Source organism: Myxine glutinosa, chromosome 14, assembly GCF_964187855.1.
Source record: "Myxine glutinosa chromosome 14, kmMyxGlut1.1, whole genome shotgun sequence".
In the NCBI taxonomy this organism is placed as follows: Eukaryota; Metazoa; Chordata; class Myxini; order Myxiniformes; family Myxinidae; genus Myxine; species Myxine glutinosa.
In genome coordinates this window covers 54485533-54506014 of record NC_136274.1, presented here as the reverse complement: position 1 = coordinate 54506014, position 20482 = coordinate 54485533, and positions in this window count along the sequence as shown.

The window sequence follows — 20482 nt, the reverse complement described above, 5'->3', positions numbered from 1 at the left end:
GACATTAGCCCTCTTGACAAGCTTTTCATCAAATGTCATTTTGCTTTTCCCATAATCCTCACCAGCTTCTTGTTAATACGAAATCGTCGCATGACTGGATGGTCGAGCCTGCCACATGCCATCCACAAGGCAAAGCAACAAATCTGAGAAAAAGGACTCGATGAAACCACGCCCCAAAGCCAGTGCCACACCCAGTCATGGTGATGTTAGGTAGCCCAGATTACCCAGAGCAATTAAAAGGGTCAACTAATTAACGAATTAATCAAGGAACAAGACTCATCATGCTCCATTGTTCGTCTGTACCGGAAGGCCGGAAGGCTCAAGACTCATCATTTTACTACCTGGCATACAACAGGCACTCAATATTTCCAGTCTAATAGAGGTTCTTCGGCAATCCAGTGAGTGTGGCTTGCGTCGATGGTGAGTAGAAACGTTACAGTGTTTTGAGAGCCTCACACCATAATGCGTGAGATTCGACACAGTCTCCACTAGAGGAGAATGAACAAGGACTAGTGGATGAGGGATGACAAGGAGCTATTACAGGATAAAGACCTGTATTGATGGGGGCACAGAACCTAAAAGAAAGCAAATTATTATTAAAGCGATGCTTGAATAAACCGATAGTTGAAGGATAGATTGGTGCAAAGACCCCAATGTGGTGCTTAACATCAGTTTCCTGTTTGGTGTCTGGAACTAACTCAACTTCCTGTTTGGTGTCTGGGACAAACTCAGCTTCCTGTTTGGTGTCTGGCACTAAGTCCACTTCCTGTTTGGTGTTTGACACTAACTCAGCTTTGTGTTTGGTGTCTGGGACTAACTCAGCTCAGCTCAGCTCAGCTTCGTGTTTGGTGTCTGGGACTAACTCAGCTTCCTCTTTGGTGTCTGGGACTAACTCAGCTTCCTGTTTGGTGTCTGGGACTAACTCAGCTTCCTGTTTGGTATCTGGGACTAACTCAGCTTCCTGTTTGGTGTCTGGGACTAACTCAGCTTCCTCTTTGGTGTCTGGGACTAACTCAGCTTCCTGTTTGGTGTCTGGGACTAACTCAGCTTCCTGTTTGGTGTCTGGGACTAACTCAGCTTCCTCTTTGGTGTCTGGGACTAACTCAGCTTCCTGTTTGGTGTCTGGGACTAACTCAGCTTCCTGTTTGGTGTCTGGGACTAACTCAGCTTCCTGTTTGGTGTCTGGGACAAACTCAGCTTCCTGTTTGGTGTCTGGCACTAAGTCCACTTCCTGTTTGGTGTTTGACACTAACTCAGCTTTGTGTTTGGTGTCTGGGACTAACTCAGCTCAGCTCAGCTCAGCTTCGTGTTTGGTGTCTGGGACTAACTCAGCTTCCTCTTTGGTGTCTGGGACTAACTCAGCTTCCTGTTTGGTGCCTGGGACTAACAGCTTCGTGTTTGGTGCCTGGGACTAACTCAGCTTCCTCTTTGGTGTCTGGGACTAACTCAGCTTCCTGTTTGGTGCCTGGGACTAACAGCTTCGTGTTTGGTGTCTGGGACTAACTCAGCTTCCTCTTTGGTTTCTGGGACTAACTCAGCTTCCTGTTTGGTGCCTGGGACTAACAGCTTCGTGTTTGGTGTCTGGGACTAACTCAGCTTCCTGTTTGGTGTCTGGGACTAACTCAGCTTCCTGTTTGGTATCTGGGACTAACTCAGCTTCCTGTTTGGTGTCTGGGGCAAACTCCGCTTCCTGTTTGGTGTCTGGCACTAAGTCCACTTCCTGTTTGGTGTCTGGGACTAACTCAACTTCTTGTTTGGTGTCTGGGACTAACTCAGCTTCCTGTTTGGTGTCTGGAACTATCTCAGCTTCCTGTTTGATGTCTGGCTCTAATAAGACAACAAAACGCTCCCATTTCTAATCTCTCGGAGCCTTACATTGAGCCCTGTTACTCTGCAAAATGTATCTGTGAATGGTCTGCTTCAACATTGCATAGGCACCAACACAGAACGATGGTTACCACGCACCAGGAACATGAGCCGACCTAGGCTACTCCTCGGGTCACATCTGCCGACCCCTTTCAAGGGTTCCTTCAACACCATAGCTACAGTGGGCAATCAGGAAATGGGCAATCATAAACGACGCAAATCCTAAACGCAACAGTGAATGATTAAATTATCAGTTGAAATAGACATGGACATATTGTCATGTACAGTGACATTTTCATCGCCCTTCAAGCCTTTATACAGAGACACGTGTCCCAAGACTAAGGCTTAAATTCTGGCTTTCCACACTTCTTAGGTAATTTCTTGGTAATCCAAGAGGAAACCTGTTGGAAATTGTGAAATTGGTTTTGTTGACACTTGCTCTTGTCAGATTCATCCTGCCATTGATTAGTCAGCCCACTCTGACATCATGGATGATGTGTTGGGTCATGCAAAATGAGGTCTTCTTTCTCACTTTTGTTCCAGGTACCTTTCACGTTGTACGGGGTCACGTGGTATGGAAGATGTGATAACGTGCCTAAGAGTGATGGCTACACTACAGAGAGATTTCCATTTTCGTAATATGTACAGCTACAGAGTCCTCCTTTCTGTCACTCTTTAACTAGCAGTGGATTCAAACACGTATGTTGAAAGAATTCAGGAGTAGATAACCTAACATTTTTTTGGACAGTGACCCAACTTTTGGAATGTAGGTGGAGGCATTCTTTGTGGGCTAGTATGACTGTTCTTGGAAAATGTCTATTCTGCCAACTTCTCATGAACCTTTTGTGCAGGTGTGAGACATTGTTTCGAAAATAATTTCACGTAGGAACCATTTCTCTGATTTTAAACCATGAAGAGTTCCACGTGCTCCAGAGAATGCTTTATTTGCTGGTTGGCTGTAATTCAATGGTTATTACTCCATGCGTTTAGCACAAAGCGAGGTAAAACTAGAATGGCACTGGATAGAGCGTATACCTCTGCCAGGCTGAACAGTTTACGTTTTGTATCCCACTAATAGGCAGGACCTGCATTCGGACCTGAACCAAAATCTAATCACTTTGTTCTGTTGCCTAACCAACTGGTCCGAATCCGTCCATAACCTTTTGAGATATCGTGCTATACTACAGTTGTGGCCAAAAATATTGGCACCCTTGCACTTTTTACAAATAACTCACAATTTTCTCGAAAGATAAGTTGGAATTGACAAAAGTATTTTGTCTCCACAATTCTTTATTTCACTGTTAGCATTACAGAACCTTTGTTTTTGATTCAGAACTTAATACATCCTTTTAAATCAGAAAATAAAAAGAAATGGCATTGACAAAATAATTTACACTCTCGACTTAATATTTCGTAGCACAGCCTTTGGACAAAATAACTGCAGTCAAGCGCTTCATGTAGCCATGAATGAGCTTCCTACACCTCTCTCCTGGCAGTTTGGCCCACTCTTCTTTTGCAAACTGCTCAAGTTCTCCCAGATGTGAAGGGTTCCTTCTCCCAACTGCTGTTTTCAGATCTCCCCACAGGTGTTCAATGGGATTTAGATCTGGACTCATTGCTGGCCACTTCAGAACAGTCCAGCGTCTTGTTTTGAACCATTCCTGTGTGCTTTTTGAAGTGTGTTTGGGGTCATTGTCCTGCTGCAAGACCCATGACCTTCGACGGAGACCCAGCTTTCTGACACTGGGTTCAACATTGTGCTCCAAAATGCCTTGGTAATCTCCTGAATTCATAATGCCATGCACACATTCAAGGCACCCAGTGCCAGAGGCAGCACAGCAACCCCAAAACATCACTGAACCTCCTCCATGTTTGACTGCAGGGAAGGTGTTCTTTTCTTTGAAGGCTTCATTTTGTTTTCTGTAAACATAGAGATTATGTGCTTTACCAAAAAGCTCTCATTTGGTCTCATCTGTCCACAGGACATTCTCCCAGATGGATTTTGGCTTTCAGGTGTGTTTTGGAAAACTCCAGTCGAGCTTTCTCAGCAGTGGGGTCCTCCTGGGTCTCCTACCATAGAACCCCCTTTATTGAGTCGGCGACAGATAGTGCGAGTTGAAACTGTCGTACCTTGTGTCTGAAGGTCAGCTTGAATCTGTTTGGCAGTTGTTCGAGGTTCTTTCTCCACCATTTGAACAATGCTTCGCTGCAATCTACGATCAAGTTTTCTCTTGCGGCCACATCCAGGGAGGTTGGCTACAGTGCCATGCCATGGGCCTTAAACTTCCTGATAAGATTGCGTACGGTGGACACAGGAACATCAAGGTCTTTGGAGATGGACTTGTAGCCTTGAGATTGTCCATGCTTGGCTAAAATCTTGTGTCTGACCTCCTCAGACAATTCTTTGGTTTTCTTTCTTTTCTCCATGGTCATTGTGGTACACACAGTGACGCAAAACAACAGAATGACTCCTTTTCGCGATTCAAACTGGTTGAATGAGTGATTTTTATATTGCAGGCACCTGCAACTCACCATAGGTGAGTTCAATTCTAAAGTAAAGGAGAATCATATGCTTGAAATCGAATTATTTCTAACAACATCTAAAAGATGCCAATAATATTGCCCGGCCATTTTAGGATTTCTGTGTGGAATAAGCTAAGATTTTGTAATTTCTTCAGCTATTTTTTTGTTTAGCTCCACCGCAAACAAAAGAAATACAAATGTGGATACCAAAAGATTTTTACATTTCAACTATTTTCTGGAAGAAATGGTGCATTATTTGAAAAAAGTGCAAGGGTGCCAATATTTTTGGCCACGACTGTATATCGTTTTTGGCCCCATCAATCAATGTTGAAGAATCGCTTAATGTTGTGTGGACTGTGCCTCCGCACTGAAGGACCTTTGGTAGCTTGTAACTGTTGCTGTGTTTTTGCCTGAGGAAGAACTGCTGAAAACTATTTATCCGGGTTCTTACCAACATCTTTGTTGCTTTCACATTTCTTTCTCCTTTTTCATAATTCTCTTTATTCATTCTAATTCTTGCTTTTTCTTTATTTCTTTTCTTTATCCATCTCTCTTAGGAGAAGTGAATTCTTGCAGAAATTTGTCTGTAGGGTTCACTTGGATGCACCTGGATGGGTTTGAGGTTTGTGGAGTAGCGACTGAAACCCGAATCCTATACAGGTTCATCCTGATGACTCCATCTTTGCTCTTTATTACCTCCGCCACAGAAGGTGGATGGAGGTTATGTTTTCACCCATGTCTGCCTGTCTGTTTGTCTGTCTTTGTTTGTTTGTGAACAAGATATCTCAAAAAGTTATGGACGGATTTGGACGAAATTTGGCGTAAAGCTTGGATATGTGACAACGATAAAATGATTAGATTTTAGTGACGATCCAGATCCTGATCCGGCTTGTATAATTTTTAAAAGTGATTCTTCACTTTTGGGAGATGGGGCCAAATCGATATATAGCAGGATATCTTAAAAAGTTATGGACTGATTTGGACGAAACTTGGTGGACAGGTTGTGTGTCTGACAAGGACGATTCGATACGATTTTGGTGAAGATCTGAATTTGGATTCGGATACAATAATTATTTAATTTTTGAAGTGATTCTTTAACATTGAGAGATTGGGTGAAACGCGATATACGACATATTTTAAAAAGTTGTGGACGAGTTATGAATAAACCTGGTGGACGAATTGGTTGAATGAGTTGAGTAGGTGACAAGAACAAGCCGATTCGATTTTGGCTCAGGTCCAAATCCAGATTCGGCCTATCATTGCGATAGAAACCATAAACTACTCAGCCTGGCGGAGGTATGCGCTCTACCAGTGCCCTTCTAGTTTCTTCTGGTTCCTTCTGATGACTCCAATGCAGTACTTTATTTGGTTTTCCGTTTTATTAAAAAAAATTCTCTGATCTGGATCAGGATTGGAATCTTCACCAAAATTGAATCAATTCGTCCTTGTCACACACCCAACCTGTCCACCAAGATTCATCCGAATCCGTCCATAACTTTTTAAAATATCCTGTTCACAAACAGACAACCAAACAGACAGCGGAGAAAACATAACCTAGGCCAATTTTCGGTGGCAGAAGTAATAATTGCTTCACTCTGTCTGTCTAGAGATCAGTCTATGATCGAGGAAGTGCTTAATTTCAATTGAATTTCACATTTTGAGCATTGTAGAACACGAATCGGAGCATGAATTGGAACACGAACCTGCAGTTTAGTATTACTTTGGCTCTGAATTTGGCAAATTATAGGGAACTCATCAAGATCACGCATGCGCAGATGGTAGTAAGGTATATATTTTTTTTTAACTCTGTCTGCCTGCCTCGCAATCACACAAAATGGAAAATCATTCCAAACAGGAAACGTACTGTTTGAGGTACATCATAAAGGAGGAAACAAATAACAGGTGTGAACTAGAACAGCACTCGGTAGAGAGCATACCTCCGCCGGGTTGGCCATATCTCTCAATGGTGAAGAATCACTTTTAAAATTCTACTAGCCGGATCCGGATCCAGATCTTCACCAAAATTGAATCGATTCTTCCTTATCAGACACCCAACCTGTCCACCAAGTTTCGTTCAAATCCATCCATAACTTTTTGAGATATTTTGTTCACAAACGGACAGACAGACAAACGGACAAACAGACAGACAGGGGTGAAAACATAACCTCCATCCACCTTTGGTGGCGAAGGTAATAACAAATAAACTTCTAAACGTCGGCGAGGGCATGTTTGTGAGTGCGTTTAAGGCCTTAAAGCAACCATCACATGGCTTATAATATGTAGTTTACATGGGACGGTGAATATGGATGTGTTCGGAGTGCTTGAATTAGCACAAGAGGAGGCAGAAGAGGAAAGGAATAGGGCAGTTCGCCGACGTGCATTCAGAATCTTCAAGGATAGATGCAATTCTCTCGAAGTATGAAAATATCAAATTTGTACGGCGATACAGACTCTCTAAGGAATCATTTCGTTGGTGAATGAATCTCGTGTAGGATGACCCGGATCAACCTACGAATAGAAGGAATGCACTGAATCCCCTCAAGCAATAATTGTCTGTGGCGCTTTGATTCTATGCAAGTGCATCATTTCGATTGGATGTTGGAGATATGGGCGGGGTTTCACAGACTAATCAGCTGTTTATCTCCCTTTGTAAATTGCTATTTAGTTAGACGGTCGATTAGTTGTGCGCAGTACACCGATGTTTTGTCAGAATTTAAGGGTTAGGCATGTGTTAACAAGACGCTCGCTAAACGCCTTTCGTAAATTCGCCTTCCAGAGAGAGAAGGCAAGGTGTTTCAGAGTAACTACCTTAACACAGGATTCAGTGTACCATGGGCAGGAAGAAAGGTATCATAATTGAAGACGAGGTCGGATGAATCTGTGTTTAAAAGAGCAGGTTTCTGTGGAAGAATTCCCAGGCTGAGTTAATATGAGGTGCGGTGAACAGTTTATGTTCACTGTCTTCTACCGACTCCTCTCCAGCCCAGCTCCCCTAGCTCTGTCTGTGCTCTGTCCCCCAAATATTCCTACAGGTCGCACAAAAACTGCCAGCAACCCTCTTATGGTTAAACTGCCAAAATCAAGACTCTCTGCTCACCTTCACTCTTTCATTCCTCTTTTCTCCCGCCTCTGGTACAAACTCCCTCACTCTCTTCAATCCCACTGCTCCCTCCAGGTATTTAAAACAGCTGTTCCCCACCATCTCTTGTCCTCCCCCCCCCCCCCCCAAAACCTTGATCTTTTCTACCCCCATTAATTCTACCCCAGATCCACTTTTTTTAAATACCGACTTCTTTCCTGGAAGTACGAGCAGTGTCCAAGGGTCTTATACCTCTCCCACCCTCCTCTCCCCCTTCCCGTGCCTCCTCTCCCCAAGCCCCCTCCCTCCCACAGATCTCCCGATGTCCCTGCTCTCAAATGTTGTACTTGTGTGATTCCCTCTCTCTCCCCATTTTGTCTCCCGCTCCCTTTATCATATGTTTTATGTGTCATTTTCTCTTTTTGTGATCAATGTTAGCTCTTACACGGGCCTCGATCTTGTATACAAAAAAAAAAAAAGTAGGTATGGATGACCAGTCCCGAAGAGAGATGGCTGCTTGCAGTCGCTGCCAATCTGCTCGAGTGAAATGCCAGACTTGCCGGTGTTGAGGCAGTTCTCTGAGAATAGCCAGAGATATCGACTTTCACAAACATATCATCAGATGAATCAATTGGAACAGAGGAAGAGCAGAGGACATTTGCGGGAAAGTTTAGTCATTACCAAATTAACCGACGCCTTGAGGAAGATCCAAGCCGCAGACAGATACATCCAGAACATCACGCCCCTTGCAAAATCTGTTCGATCATTAGCCATGTTAAATGCTCCAGACGAGCTTCCAGGCACACCTAAAGGAAGTTAGGTGAGTCAGGTAAACCCAGCATGTAAATATCTGCAGCAGGGAAAAACCCCGGATTTTAAGGCCACACAATGTTTTATCCGCTTTCGGTCTAAACAGGGGCAGAATGGGTAAGGAATTCAAGATTGAGGGTAAATCGTGCCAGGATTCCATCGAAGACGTGATAAAGTTTCATGGGCATCCTATTTTTGAAAAACTGTCTGGGTTCATTGGTCGTACAGCAAAGAATAGACAAAAAATCCGTAATCACACGTGAGACTCCCATCACCGACAAGACAAAACGCAATTGAACGGATGTACATTCGACGGAGTTATTTTCATCACAACTGTTGAGCAATATTTCTGGTCGCCTTCCAAACGGCTAAAGTTAGAAAGAAAGCCGATATGGAGGAAAGCTCGGCCACCACCATCGTTACTTCGACGGCGGACAATATCATAAGTCTGTCTTCCATTATGCTCGTTTGCCTTTGTGTCCAAATTTGGAAACAACTGCAGGGTTCATTGTCAAGATGGACTTCGTGTTTCTGGCTCGAATAATATTTGGACACATTGCACGACAAGGATTTAACACGCTTGTGGCATTGCGTAACTAAAGTTAGTTATACTTTTGTTTCTGTTCAAAGACTTTACCATCTAGGGTCACAAATGTGTTTTTTTCTGTTAAACAAAGCAGTCGTTACCATGGCAACGGGAAAACAGAGCGGTGGTTTTGATTTTGGCCTTGTTTTCCTTTTAAAACACTTACCTTTAATGACACGCTTGTGTTATAACCAGTCTCGGGATTAGAAATGTGTCGAGCCAGGGTAAATACACGGATCGTTAATGAGCATGCATGATACAGTACGTCATTCCAATGTGCAGAATTTCAGCCCCCCACCCGCCCCCCATTCCTCCTAGGGCTGGCAGAATGACCTAGAGATACCCACACACTCGCCCCTCAGCCGTCTAACTTGGGTTTGAATCCTGACTCAGCTATAAACTGCCATCCTGGTGTTTCACAGGCAGGATCTCTTACCTGTATAAAACAGCTGTTCACCACCATCCCTTATGAGCGGTGGTTCGCCCATCCAAAACCCCCATCCAAAACCTTTATCTCTTCTATCCCCGTTAATTCACCCCCAGATCCACTTTTTTTAAATACCGACTTCTTTCTTGGAAGTTCTAGCAGTGTCAATGTGTTTTGTACCTCTCCCAACCCCCCCCCCCCCCCTCCACAACGCCATCCCTACCCCCAAGCCCTCTCCTTCCCACAGATCTCCCGATGTCCCTGTTCTCTGCTGTTGTACTTGTGTGCTTCCCTCTCTCTCCCCATCTTGTCTCCCGCTTCCTTTACTGTATGTTTTGTGTGTCCGTTTTTTTCTTTTGGGATTGATGTTAGCTCTTACACGAGCCTCGATCTTGTATACAAAAAAAGAAAGAAGGATTCATCAATGTGTGTGCCACTGGGCTTCCCACCTACCGACATTAGTTAGTGCACGTTAAAGATCCCACGGTGTCCTTCTCGAAGAGTAGGCGAGCTCTCACCGGCACCACGAGCAAATTACAAATTCCTGCCCTAACTACATAGTCAAGCGTCGTGCCTAGCCAGCCGGTTCGTGAAAGACTTGGACCAAAACCTTCCTCCCCGGCAAAGCCCACAAGAACGTGGGAATAATTGTGGCCGTTTAAGAGAAAGAAGAAGAATCACAGGCCCCAAGAGAGAATGACCAAATTGGAGTTCCAACGGTGATAATCTTCTGCTCAATGAGATCACAGTAATAGCGGAGCTAGTACAGGAGATCATGGATTTTGATGGAGCCTCACAGGTAAGATGATCGGAATGTGCTGTTATCTTGAAATGGTAATGTACTGTATTAACCAAGGCGTACAAAATCATACCTACAGCTCAAATAACGCAAAACATCGATCACTTCGCACGCAAATCCTTGTCCATCATCATCATCATCATCATCATCATCATCGTCATCATCATCGTCAACATCAATGACGACAACTATCACCACCAGTTGGCTCTCGGGTTAGTGTAAGAAAAATTGTCTACTCGAAGGAATAAGGTTCGAACTCCAAATTGTCGTCCTGGAAATGCTCATGCAGTACGTTATACATCATCTAGACTGTAGAGTCTAGCTAGAGTAAACGATAAGTCGGCTGTTCGGTGTGCTTGTATACAATCCTGCTCCAGTGACGAGAGTAGACCTTTGGGATGGGCATATACCCAACTCGAGCAGGCGATGATCACCTTGAGCCCCATTATGGATCCTCCTCCGTCAAGCAGAACAGTGAACCTCCATTGAAAGAAAGATCTGATAAAAAACGACAAGCAGGGATTCATGCCCGTGTGGAAAAAATGGCTAAGGGATGTATTTTCCCGAAAAACTGCTGCGTCTGCGATAAATTATCCATCCTGCCCAAACAGCTGAGAAATGCGCCCTTGCAACATTGTGAGCTACAAGTGGCCGAGCAAGCAAAGGTCACGAGGTCATCGCATGCTGAACCGCACTGTGCAGTCTGCCCACCTTGCTCGACACGCTGTCATTGCACAGAGCAAACAAACATGAACAATGCTCAGGACTGCATCATGGAGCTCATGCTGGTTTTGGATCATTCTTGGTCGTCGTGGTACAACTTCTCTGCTGAGTTACGTCGTTAAAAACGTCTGGCAAGATGGGGGCACAGGTAGTTCACATACCTGTGAACTGTCTCGTCTGGGTTCCATTCCTGTTGTATTGGTGCTTCGCCAAATGACGTTGCATCACATAGTATTCCTCAGGTGGACAGTAACCTGGGAGTCCCTTTTGCTGTCTTTATTTGGTGAGCGTGAAATATCTCACAGTGTCTTTCATGAAGACTAGGTGGGTTATCGCCGGCATTTTGAACAAATTCCTGCTCTGACCGTAACACTAAAAAAGCAAAGGTAAACTGCAAACCACACAATAAACCTTCCTGTGGAGCAGCTTTGGCAGCCCTGAACCTGCCTGCTGATATTAATTCTATACGTCCCATAATGTGCGTTGCATGGACACAGCATTCCCAACACAGAAAAGACATAAGCTTTGTTCGATAGATCCATGATGCAAATCGGTGTGAGAGCACGTGTTGTTTCATTGTCCATTTAGTTGTTAACCGACATGAGTCGCCACACAAATCGAGAAACTGTAACCTCTACATCTCAACTCTCTTTAATATATATATTGTTACGGTTTTTAGAACCTTCCCTAGTAAATTTTAGTAAATGTTTCCCTTATAAATGTTCCCCTGTAAATATCCCCATCAATTGGTTTGTTAAAGATCGCACCCTAGTTAGTCCATGTACAACACGTAGCGAACCATAGGACCTCTCCGTAGTTATTTCATTATTATGTGTTTCAGTTAAGGATCTGTTCCCAGTAGTTGAATCTGCGTTGCATTAATCAAACAAGATAGGTCCCTTTCAATTTCCCCAAATTGCCTCACCCACGCTTCAAAGTAACAGTCCGGCAGCGTTCGCTGCCCCTTGTCTTGGTTCGTTCAATTGCCCCAAGCCGCCATTAGCCATGCGGTCAAGCCGAGAAAGAAGGGGGCGGAGCCCCTAGAACAAGGTGTGGCACGTCGACGCGTTGGCAGAGGTGGAGTCAGCGAGCCCCTTGCCGACCAACCAGCACCGCGGCGAGCCAACCGGTAGGTGTGTTATCAGAGCCGGCGGCTTGATTCCAACACGAGCAATAAAAGCGGCTACGAGGGACTGCTTGGCGAGTCGGGTGAGAAGGTACGAGTTGAGTGAGAGGGTTCCAGAGTTGCTAGAGAGAGATGCGTGAGAAGTTACCGACGAGAGGGGAAGGACCTGGAGTGCGCGACGAACTGGCATCTTGTTCAAGGGAGAGAGCGTTGACACGAGCCATTTGTTATAGACGGAGCATCCCAGTCCCATCGCTATATGCAATGTCCACTCGCGGTGAACGATACGCGCTCGCTGCCTGCCAGGGTTTTCCCGCCACGACACGAGTCGACTCCTGGAGCCGGACCTCGACGCCTACCGTCTGCCTGGGCCTTCTCATCCCTTCTTCCAGTCATTCCTGCCTGCTATTCCCCTTTCGTGTAAGTCTGTTTGTCTGTCATGTTTGTTGTCCTGGGGAATAATATAAGACTGCTTAAGGCTGCCCTGTGTCTTCTTCTTCTTCTGTATATTACTTTCGTTTCTTCTTTGGTTCTTTGGTTTTGTACATAATTAATAAATGTCTGGTATTCCTTACTTTGGTTTCTTCTTTCCCCCCGATCGCTTTAGTCCCTTCTTTCGATTGAGTACCTGTGGCACGATTCAGCCAACCGCAATAGTCGGGTTTAGTCCTTTGTTAATGGCTCGAGCTGCGGATTGCTAAACCGCTCGGCAAATACCATCTTGTCCGTGGTTCGAGCGGTACTTGTCTCCCTGTTTTGCGGAGGGATTGGTAAAGGTATTCGGGAGAACACCTTGACCAATAACCCTGACCAATTTCACCCCGCAAAAGAGCATTATAAGTACTAGGACCAGAGACGGCCAGCTTAACAGGCCAAGGGGATTAACCCCCCCTTGCTAAGGGGAGTGCCGTCTCTGAGATCCGTAACAATATATATTGTTGTGGTTTTGGGAAACTACTGAGAAGTAATGGCAACCACCATATAGGTCCCTTAGAATAGTTATTTCATAGCAGACCATAATCTTAGCCCCTTCCCTTTATTTTGGGTTCATATGTCATGCGTTGGGGGATGGAAAGACAGGTCCTCCTCTCATAAAGGATAAAGTACCAGGCAGATGCACAAAGATTGCATCCACAAATTGATTTAAAGTCTTGAAGGACAGAAGACAGACGAAAGACCATAGCGACACTCCACCAATCAGGTCCTGAGGAACTTCGGGGGAGATTGTGGGGTGGAGTAATGGGCTCCACCAATTGGAAGCCCAGACACCCTCGAACAGCAGCCCCAACCCCTTGCCAGTGCCCTGACAAAAGGCCTTGCACACATGTTCTTTCTCTCTCTCTGCCAGGTTCACCTGGCACGTGCCTGCATTACTCTCTCTTGGCTTTTGGATTCCATTGGCAGAACACGTGTGCATCCGCTCTAGGCCGGACCCTCTCACCGGCCTCTGCACGTGATTCAGTCTCTTGGCTTTGTACATTGTTCACCTTGCATGTGATTGCTCTCTTGGCCAGACTCTCCCTGCTCCCTCTAACTGCACGTGGACACGACAAAGAGACCTTGGACTTTGCTCGTTTGGGACGTGTTCATTGCACGTGTGCTGTGCTCGACACTTACTTTCTGCACAAGGCCACAACGTACTCTTTACCCTGCATGAGATCACGATGTGCTTACTCCACGTGTTCCAGGCACTCTTCCCTGCACAGTTCCCGACACTTCTCGCCTGCCTGTCCATGCTGGGATCGCCATTACCTGCTTGTGTTGAGGACTGCCTGTGTGGATTCGGCTGTTTCAGCCACACTTATTGCCGAAAGGTATATATAATCAAGCACACAGCCATGCAATCTCCATAGACAAACATTGGCAGTAGAATGGGCCGAACTGAAGAGCTCAGTGACTTTCAATGTGGCACCATCATAGGATGCCACCTTTCCAACAAGTCAGTTCGTCAAATGTCTGCCATGCTAGAGATGCCCCGGGTCAACTGTAAGTGCTGTTATTGTGAAGTGGAAATGTCTCGGAGCAACAACAGCTCAGCTGCGAAGTGGTAGGCCATACAAGCTCACAGAACGGGACCGCCGAGTGCTGAAGCACGTAGTGCATAAAAATAGTCTGTCCTCCGTTGCAACAGTCACTACCGAGTTCCAAACTGCCTCTGGAAGCAATGTCAGCACAACAACTGTTCGTCGGGAGCTTCATGAAATGGGTTTCCATGGCCGAGCAGCTGCACACAAGCCTAAGATCACCATGCGTAATGCCAAGCGTCGGCTGGAGTGGTGTAAAGCTCGCCGCCATTGGACTCTGGAGCAGTGGAAACGTGTTCTCTGGAGTGATGAATCACGCTTCACCAACTTGTAGTCCGACGGAAAGGTCTGGGTTTGGCGGATGCCAGGAGAACGCTTCCTGCCCGAATGCATAGTGCCAACTGTAAAGTTTGGTGGAAGAGGAATAATGGTCTGCAGCTGTTTTTCATGGTTATGGCTAGGCCCCTTAGTTCCAGTGAAGGGAAATCTTGATGCTACAGCATACAATGACATTCTAGACGATTGTGTGCTTCCAACTTTGCGGCAACAGTTTGGGGAAGGCCCTTTCCTGTTTCAGCATGACAATGGCCCCATGCACTAAGCGAGGTCCACACAAAAATGGTTTGTCGAGATTGGTGTGGAAGAACTTGACTGGCCTGCACAGAGCCCTGACCTCAGCCCCAACGAACACCTTTGCGATGAATTGGAACGCCGACTGCAATCGCCCAACATCAGTGCCCGACCTCACTCATGATCTTGTGGCTGAATGGAAGCAAATCCCCACAGCAATGTTCCAACATCTCGTGGAAAGCCTTCCCAGAAGAGTGGAGGCTGTTATAGCAGCAAAGGGGGGACCAACTCCATATTAATGCCCATGATTTTGGAATGTGATGTTCGATGTTTGGGTGTCCACATACTTTTGGTCATGTAGTGTGTGTGTATATATATATATATATATATATATATATATATATATATATATATATATATATATATATATATATATATATTGTTGCGGATATGAGGACTGTATATTTTTATTGATTGTGTGCTTTATTATTATTATTATTGTTTATTCTGCGCCCCCTGCCTCCGGAGCTGTGTAAAGGTGAAAGGGCATCCCATAATTAGTCCACAAGCATACACGTCAGCCAATAATAGAATACCCCTGTTCGATAGTTATATCTTATTCTGTGTTTTAGGGTAAGGCTGTGTCTCCCATTAATTGAAGTACTCCATTGCACCAGTGAAAGAGAATAGATCCCCTTTCATTCCCATCCCCAAAATCTCCATTTCCTTTCACATCCCCTTTCGTCATTGCCAAGCCTCGATTGCCAATTACCTCCCCTCCAATAACCGCCATTGACCACGAGGCAGGGTCGGAGAAGAAAGGCGTGTCTCCACCTCGTCATAGAGGGGAGGAGTGAGCCAGCCCCACTCGACCAACCATGAGCCAGGGGTTTGGCTAGAGAGGGCGGAGGAAGAGCGATCGGGGAGGTTCGCAAAGGTTGAGGGGCGGGGCCTATATAACCCACAGCGCGACGCTCCCCCAGGCAGTCGAGCTTTGAAGAAGAAGGAGAGTCGGTGGTGAGGAGTGAGTGGACCAAGAGAGAGAAAGAGTGGTTGGACCAAGAAAGAGAAAGAGTGGTTGGACCAAGAGAGAGAAAGAGTGGTTGGACAGGGAGACGTGCAAGAGTGTTGTTGAGTTGAGGGTTTGGACCAGACGAGTCAGACGAGTCCTGGCAAAGCAAGCGGCGGCCACAGCAGCAACAACACCCAACAGCCGCTTGGGGCCTGTTCGGCGCGTTTAGCAGCCGCCGTTCCTTTGCGGCCCTGCTCAAAACCGCCGACCCAATTCATCATCAATCCTCATAAGGAGGAAGAGATGGAACAACAAAGCACAATGTCACACCCACGTCATGATGCATCTCACAATCCAAAACATTTGCATCAAAAATAATTAAACATGGCATGGTGTGGAGTACCTGTCACCTCAGGTGAGTGGATGCAGATGGTGCGAGGAGATCCTTCATCCTAACTATCCTCGAAATGATTTTAACACACTTTACACTACCCGGGGTCTTTCCCTGCCAATCCATTGGCCACTTACACTATGGGTTCTAACAACCAATTCCCATTGACCAAACTGTGGTGCTTCTCAATTTGGGGTCTCACTCCCCCGATTCATCTCCCGGTGCCCTTGCACAATTTCTGGGCTGCGACGTGTAGCTCTCCCAGCAGGTCTACCCACCTGCACACCTCCACCACTGTAGTTGCCACCCGAGCTTACCTGCTCCTTACCTAACCTATCTAATTTGGGAAGGCCCCTCCTGGCTCTGTCACCCCTTGGTGCCCTCTGGCACTGGGCTACCCGGGTCCGTCCTCCGGATCCTCGGGCCCCATCCACAACTACCGGCTCCCAGAGCCCACCTGCGGCCTCACCTGGCCGACATCCTCACAGTGGTGGAGTGCCCAAACCAACTACACACACTAACAGGCTACACGCCCAGCCATTTCCACAACACTAATGCACCCATCCAAACATCATTCTTCCACTCGCACCACAGATGCCAATATCCAACCACAATTTACCTATACCCTCTACCTAACACTTACACTACCCGCCCCGGGTATTCGTGATGGGGGTCCACTCTTCCCCCATTCACACCTTCGCACCATCCACTCCACTCCACAATTTCCACCATACTCACTCCACGACCATCCATTCCAATACTCCATACCATTTATTCCATACACCTGTCCTCCATTCACCTGTCGTTGCACACCTGTGCAATCATACCTGGTGCCACCTGCACCCTCCTCCTCTTCCTGGACCATTCGGTCAGCACAATACACAATCACCTTCACTCACTCATACACTGCTCCATCCACCTGTTCAGTTGCACACCTGTGCAATCACACCTGTTCAATCTCACCTGTTCAATCCTCAAACACACGGCATCATCTCAGCTAACTACTCCCCTCTGAAACTTGCGCTTCCCAGTCGCCCCTTTAAACTATTGCGCTCCCACGTCATTATCATCCACACTAAACTACCTGCGTCCCCACTACAGGTGTCATTGTCACTAACTAACCTTAACGTTACCTAATGTCATCTTCTAGGTCCCTACACACGATATCCTAACCCACCCGGGCTAGTTTTCACTGCCATCAACCCCATAAGCTAGTGCTCCTTTGCCCCCCCCTTTGAGGGATGACAGAGTTGCCATCCCACCACATCGGGGAGGTCCCACTATCAATTTTGCTCGTCCAAATTCCAACCAATTCAAAAATTTTCCATTTACTGCCAATTCTACCCACTATTATAAATTTCGTATCAAATCACTATCACTATCACTCTCACCATCTTCACAATCCACTATATCCTAGCCTCGGTGCGTCGTGACATCATTAAACTCGGTTCGTAAAGCCGAGCAATGAATTTGGGTGGTTTGGTCACCTGCAGGTTGAATCCGTCCGGCTTTCGGTTCAAGGGAGGTGGTTTGGTTGGGCCGAGATTCCACGCACCATCTCGGCGCGGCACCTTGCGGTCCCGGGCCCGATGGCTCAATCTCCCCCGGTCGGAACCCCGTCCCCGCGAGGGGGCACCGTTCCGCTTCCTCCCACTCGCCCTTGAACCGGACCGGTCGCCTGGCCCGACAAGGCCCGGACTCGACCGTGCGGGGCGGGGCCAAGCCCGAATCGGCAACGACGCTTCGAAGAGAAGCGACGCAGCATCGATCCGCGCCGGGCCTCGCACCCAACAAAGCACACCGCGCCCCGAGTGCTCGCATCGGCTATCCGTCGCCCTAACCGCTAACCCGGTTACCGTCGATGCTTCACTTGCTTGCTCACACGCATACGCTACCCCTTTTACCCTCACAAAACCCGGCGTTCCAACGCCGTCCGTACATTCCACCAACGCACTCCCTGTTACAAACCACACCTCTCGCGCACACTCTTGCGCACACTCGCCGCTCGCACACCTCGGTCCACACCTCTCCTCCGTTACGTCCTCCGTAACACTCACCATGGGCGTGCACTCTGGCATCCACCCACTAACGCGCTCAGATGGGCTCTCCCACACTCGCGCCATGACCAACTCAGGTGTGCTTCCTCGCACACCCTCAACCATTCCAAGCGTGCATTCTCGCACCCGCTCCACCACCAACTCACTCCTCGTGTCACTCTCACCCTCGCACGTACACTCCGTACACACCGACGTGCATTCTCGCTCGCACTCGGTTTCGCTCCCACACTTTATAACACACCCACTCGCCGACGCACACTTTTTCCTCACACGCGTGCCATTTCCACTCACACGGGACCCTTCACCAACGCCCGGATGCCTCCTCGATCCCAAGCGCGCGAAAATTCTTTTGTCGCCAAACATCCTCTTACAAAATCTCCCAGCACAATACACAGCACGTCTCACCTTCGGGGTTCTTCTTCCTCCCTGCACCAAAACCTGCAAACTTCCATTCGGGTTAAGCACAGCATCGTGATGTGAGCAGGGACTTTGTACATATTCCATTTCTCCCTGCAATTCCCGGGCTACCTCCGTCATCTCTTCAATTTTAATTCCCAGCACTGCTTTGTCTTTGTTCCCCTCGACGACCGTTGGCTTTAATAAAACACCATCTACCTCATCGGTCGCCGGCTTTTCCAAACCCCGTGTCGCGATTTCTACCCCCGTCATTGTACCTGTGCTTTCCTCCGTTTCGCTCAACCGGCGCTTCTCGACCCGCGTTACCTCCTTGTGCACCCCTGGGACCCTTTCGCCCAACTTGCGGTCTCTGTCCCTCTGCTCCCTTTCCTCCCTATCGGCCCTCATTCCGTTCGTTGTTGCTTCAATTTGGTTACTCAACCGCTCACTGTTAGCCCTCCTTTCGTCCCTCATTGCCCCCAATTGCTCACTCTGAGCCTCCATCCGGTTCCCCATTTGTCCCATTTGCTCCTCCAATCGCTCCCCCTGAGCATCCATCCGGTTCCCCATTTGTCCCATTCGCTCACCCTGAGCATCCATTTTTGCTTCTAGCCCCATATTTGCCCTTAGTATGGTTGCATTAATCTGCGCCATGAGGTCCCGCACATCAATTCCCGCTATTTGCGCAGCGGGCGCGGCTACCCCGCGCTCGTGCGAGCCGCCACTTTGTGCGTCTGATACCACGTGCGCGAGAGCGCCATTTTGTGCGTCTGATACTCCCTCAACCGCCTCCTCATTGCTCCCCTCCATTTGATCCTGGGTTACTCCTAACCCCTCCTCTAGCTCACCCACCGGCATCCCGTCGCCTTGACCAGACATGGCGCGATTTCAAAATTCGGGTTTTGTAAAACAAAAGTAATTTCGGTACTTTGTAATTTTGAGCGCGTTAAGCGCGCTTCGGGTCCGATCTCACTTCCTGACACCAATTGTTACTGATCTAACACAATTGGTGTCCAAAATTTGGGCTAAATAAATTTAGTCCCAGGTTCGAATCCCAACTCCTGACACCAATTGTTACTGATCGCGGTTTAGGATGGTGTTTGCCGAGCGAAGGCTCCGCGACCGAACAGTTGTTCCCCGACTCACCCAATTCACCCAGAACTTTGGCCGTATCGCACCGCAGCTGCCCAATCTGGAAAAGACTAAAACGACGAAATGCAAAGAGGAAAAGGAATAAGACGAGAAGACGGACAGAAGAGTAATTGGATTTATTGTACACACAAGCACAAAGAAAGCAGTCACGTTTATTTACAACACATAAGACGCAGGTGACACAGTGCAAATACTAGCTTATACAGACTTAATTAAATACCCAGGGACAAGACACACAGAACAAACTCACGTACACAAGAAGGGTGGAGGAAAGGCAGGAGGTGGATGGCTGGGGGGAGAGGAAGGTCAAAGGGGGTCCTGCAGCACGATCGGCGCGTTTAGCAGCCGCCGTTCCTTTGCGGCCCTGCTCAAAACCGCCGTCCAGGCCCCAAGCGGCTGTTGGGTGTTGTTGCTGCTGTGGCCGCCGCTTGCTTTGCCAGGACTCGTCTGACTCGTCTGGTCCAAACCCTCAACTCAACAACACTCTTGCACGTCTCCCTGTCCAACCACTCTTTCTCTCTCTTGGTCCAACCACTCTTTCTCTTTCTTGGTCCAACCACTCTTTCTCTCTCTTGGTCCACTCACTCCTCACCACCGACTCTCCTTCTTCTTCAAAGCTCGACTGCCTGGGGGAGCGTCGCGCTGTGGGTTATATAGGCCCCGCCCCTCAACCTTTGCGAACCTCCCCGATCGCTCTTCCTCCGCCCTCTCTAGCCAAACCCCTGGCTCATGGTTGGTCGAGTGGGGCTGGCTCACTCCTCCCCTCTATGACGAGGTGGAGACACGCCTTTCTTCTCCGACCCTGCCTCATGGTCAATGGCGGTTATTGGAGGGGAGGTAATTGGCAATCGAGGCTTGGCAATGACGAAAGGGGATGTGAAAGGAAATGGAGATTTTGGGGATGGGAATGAAAGGGGATCTATTCTCTTTCACTGGTGCAA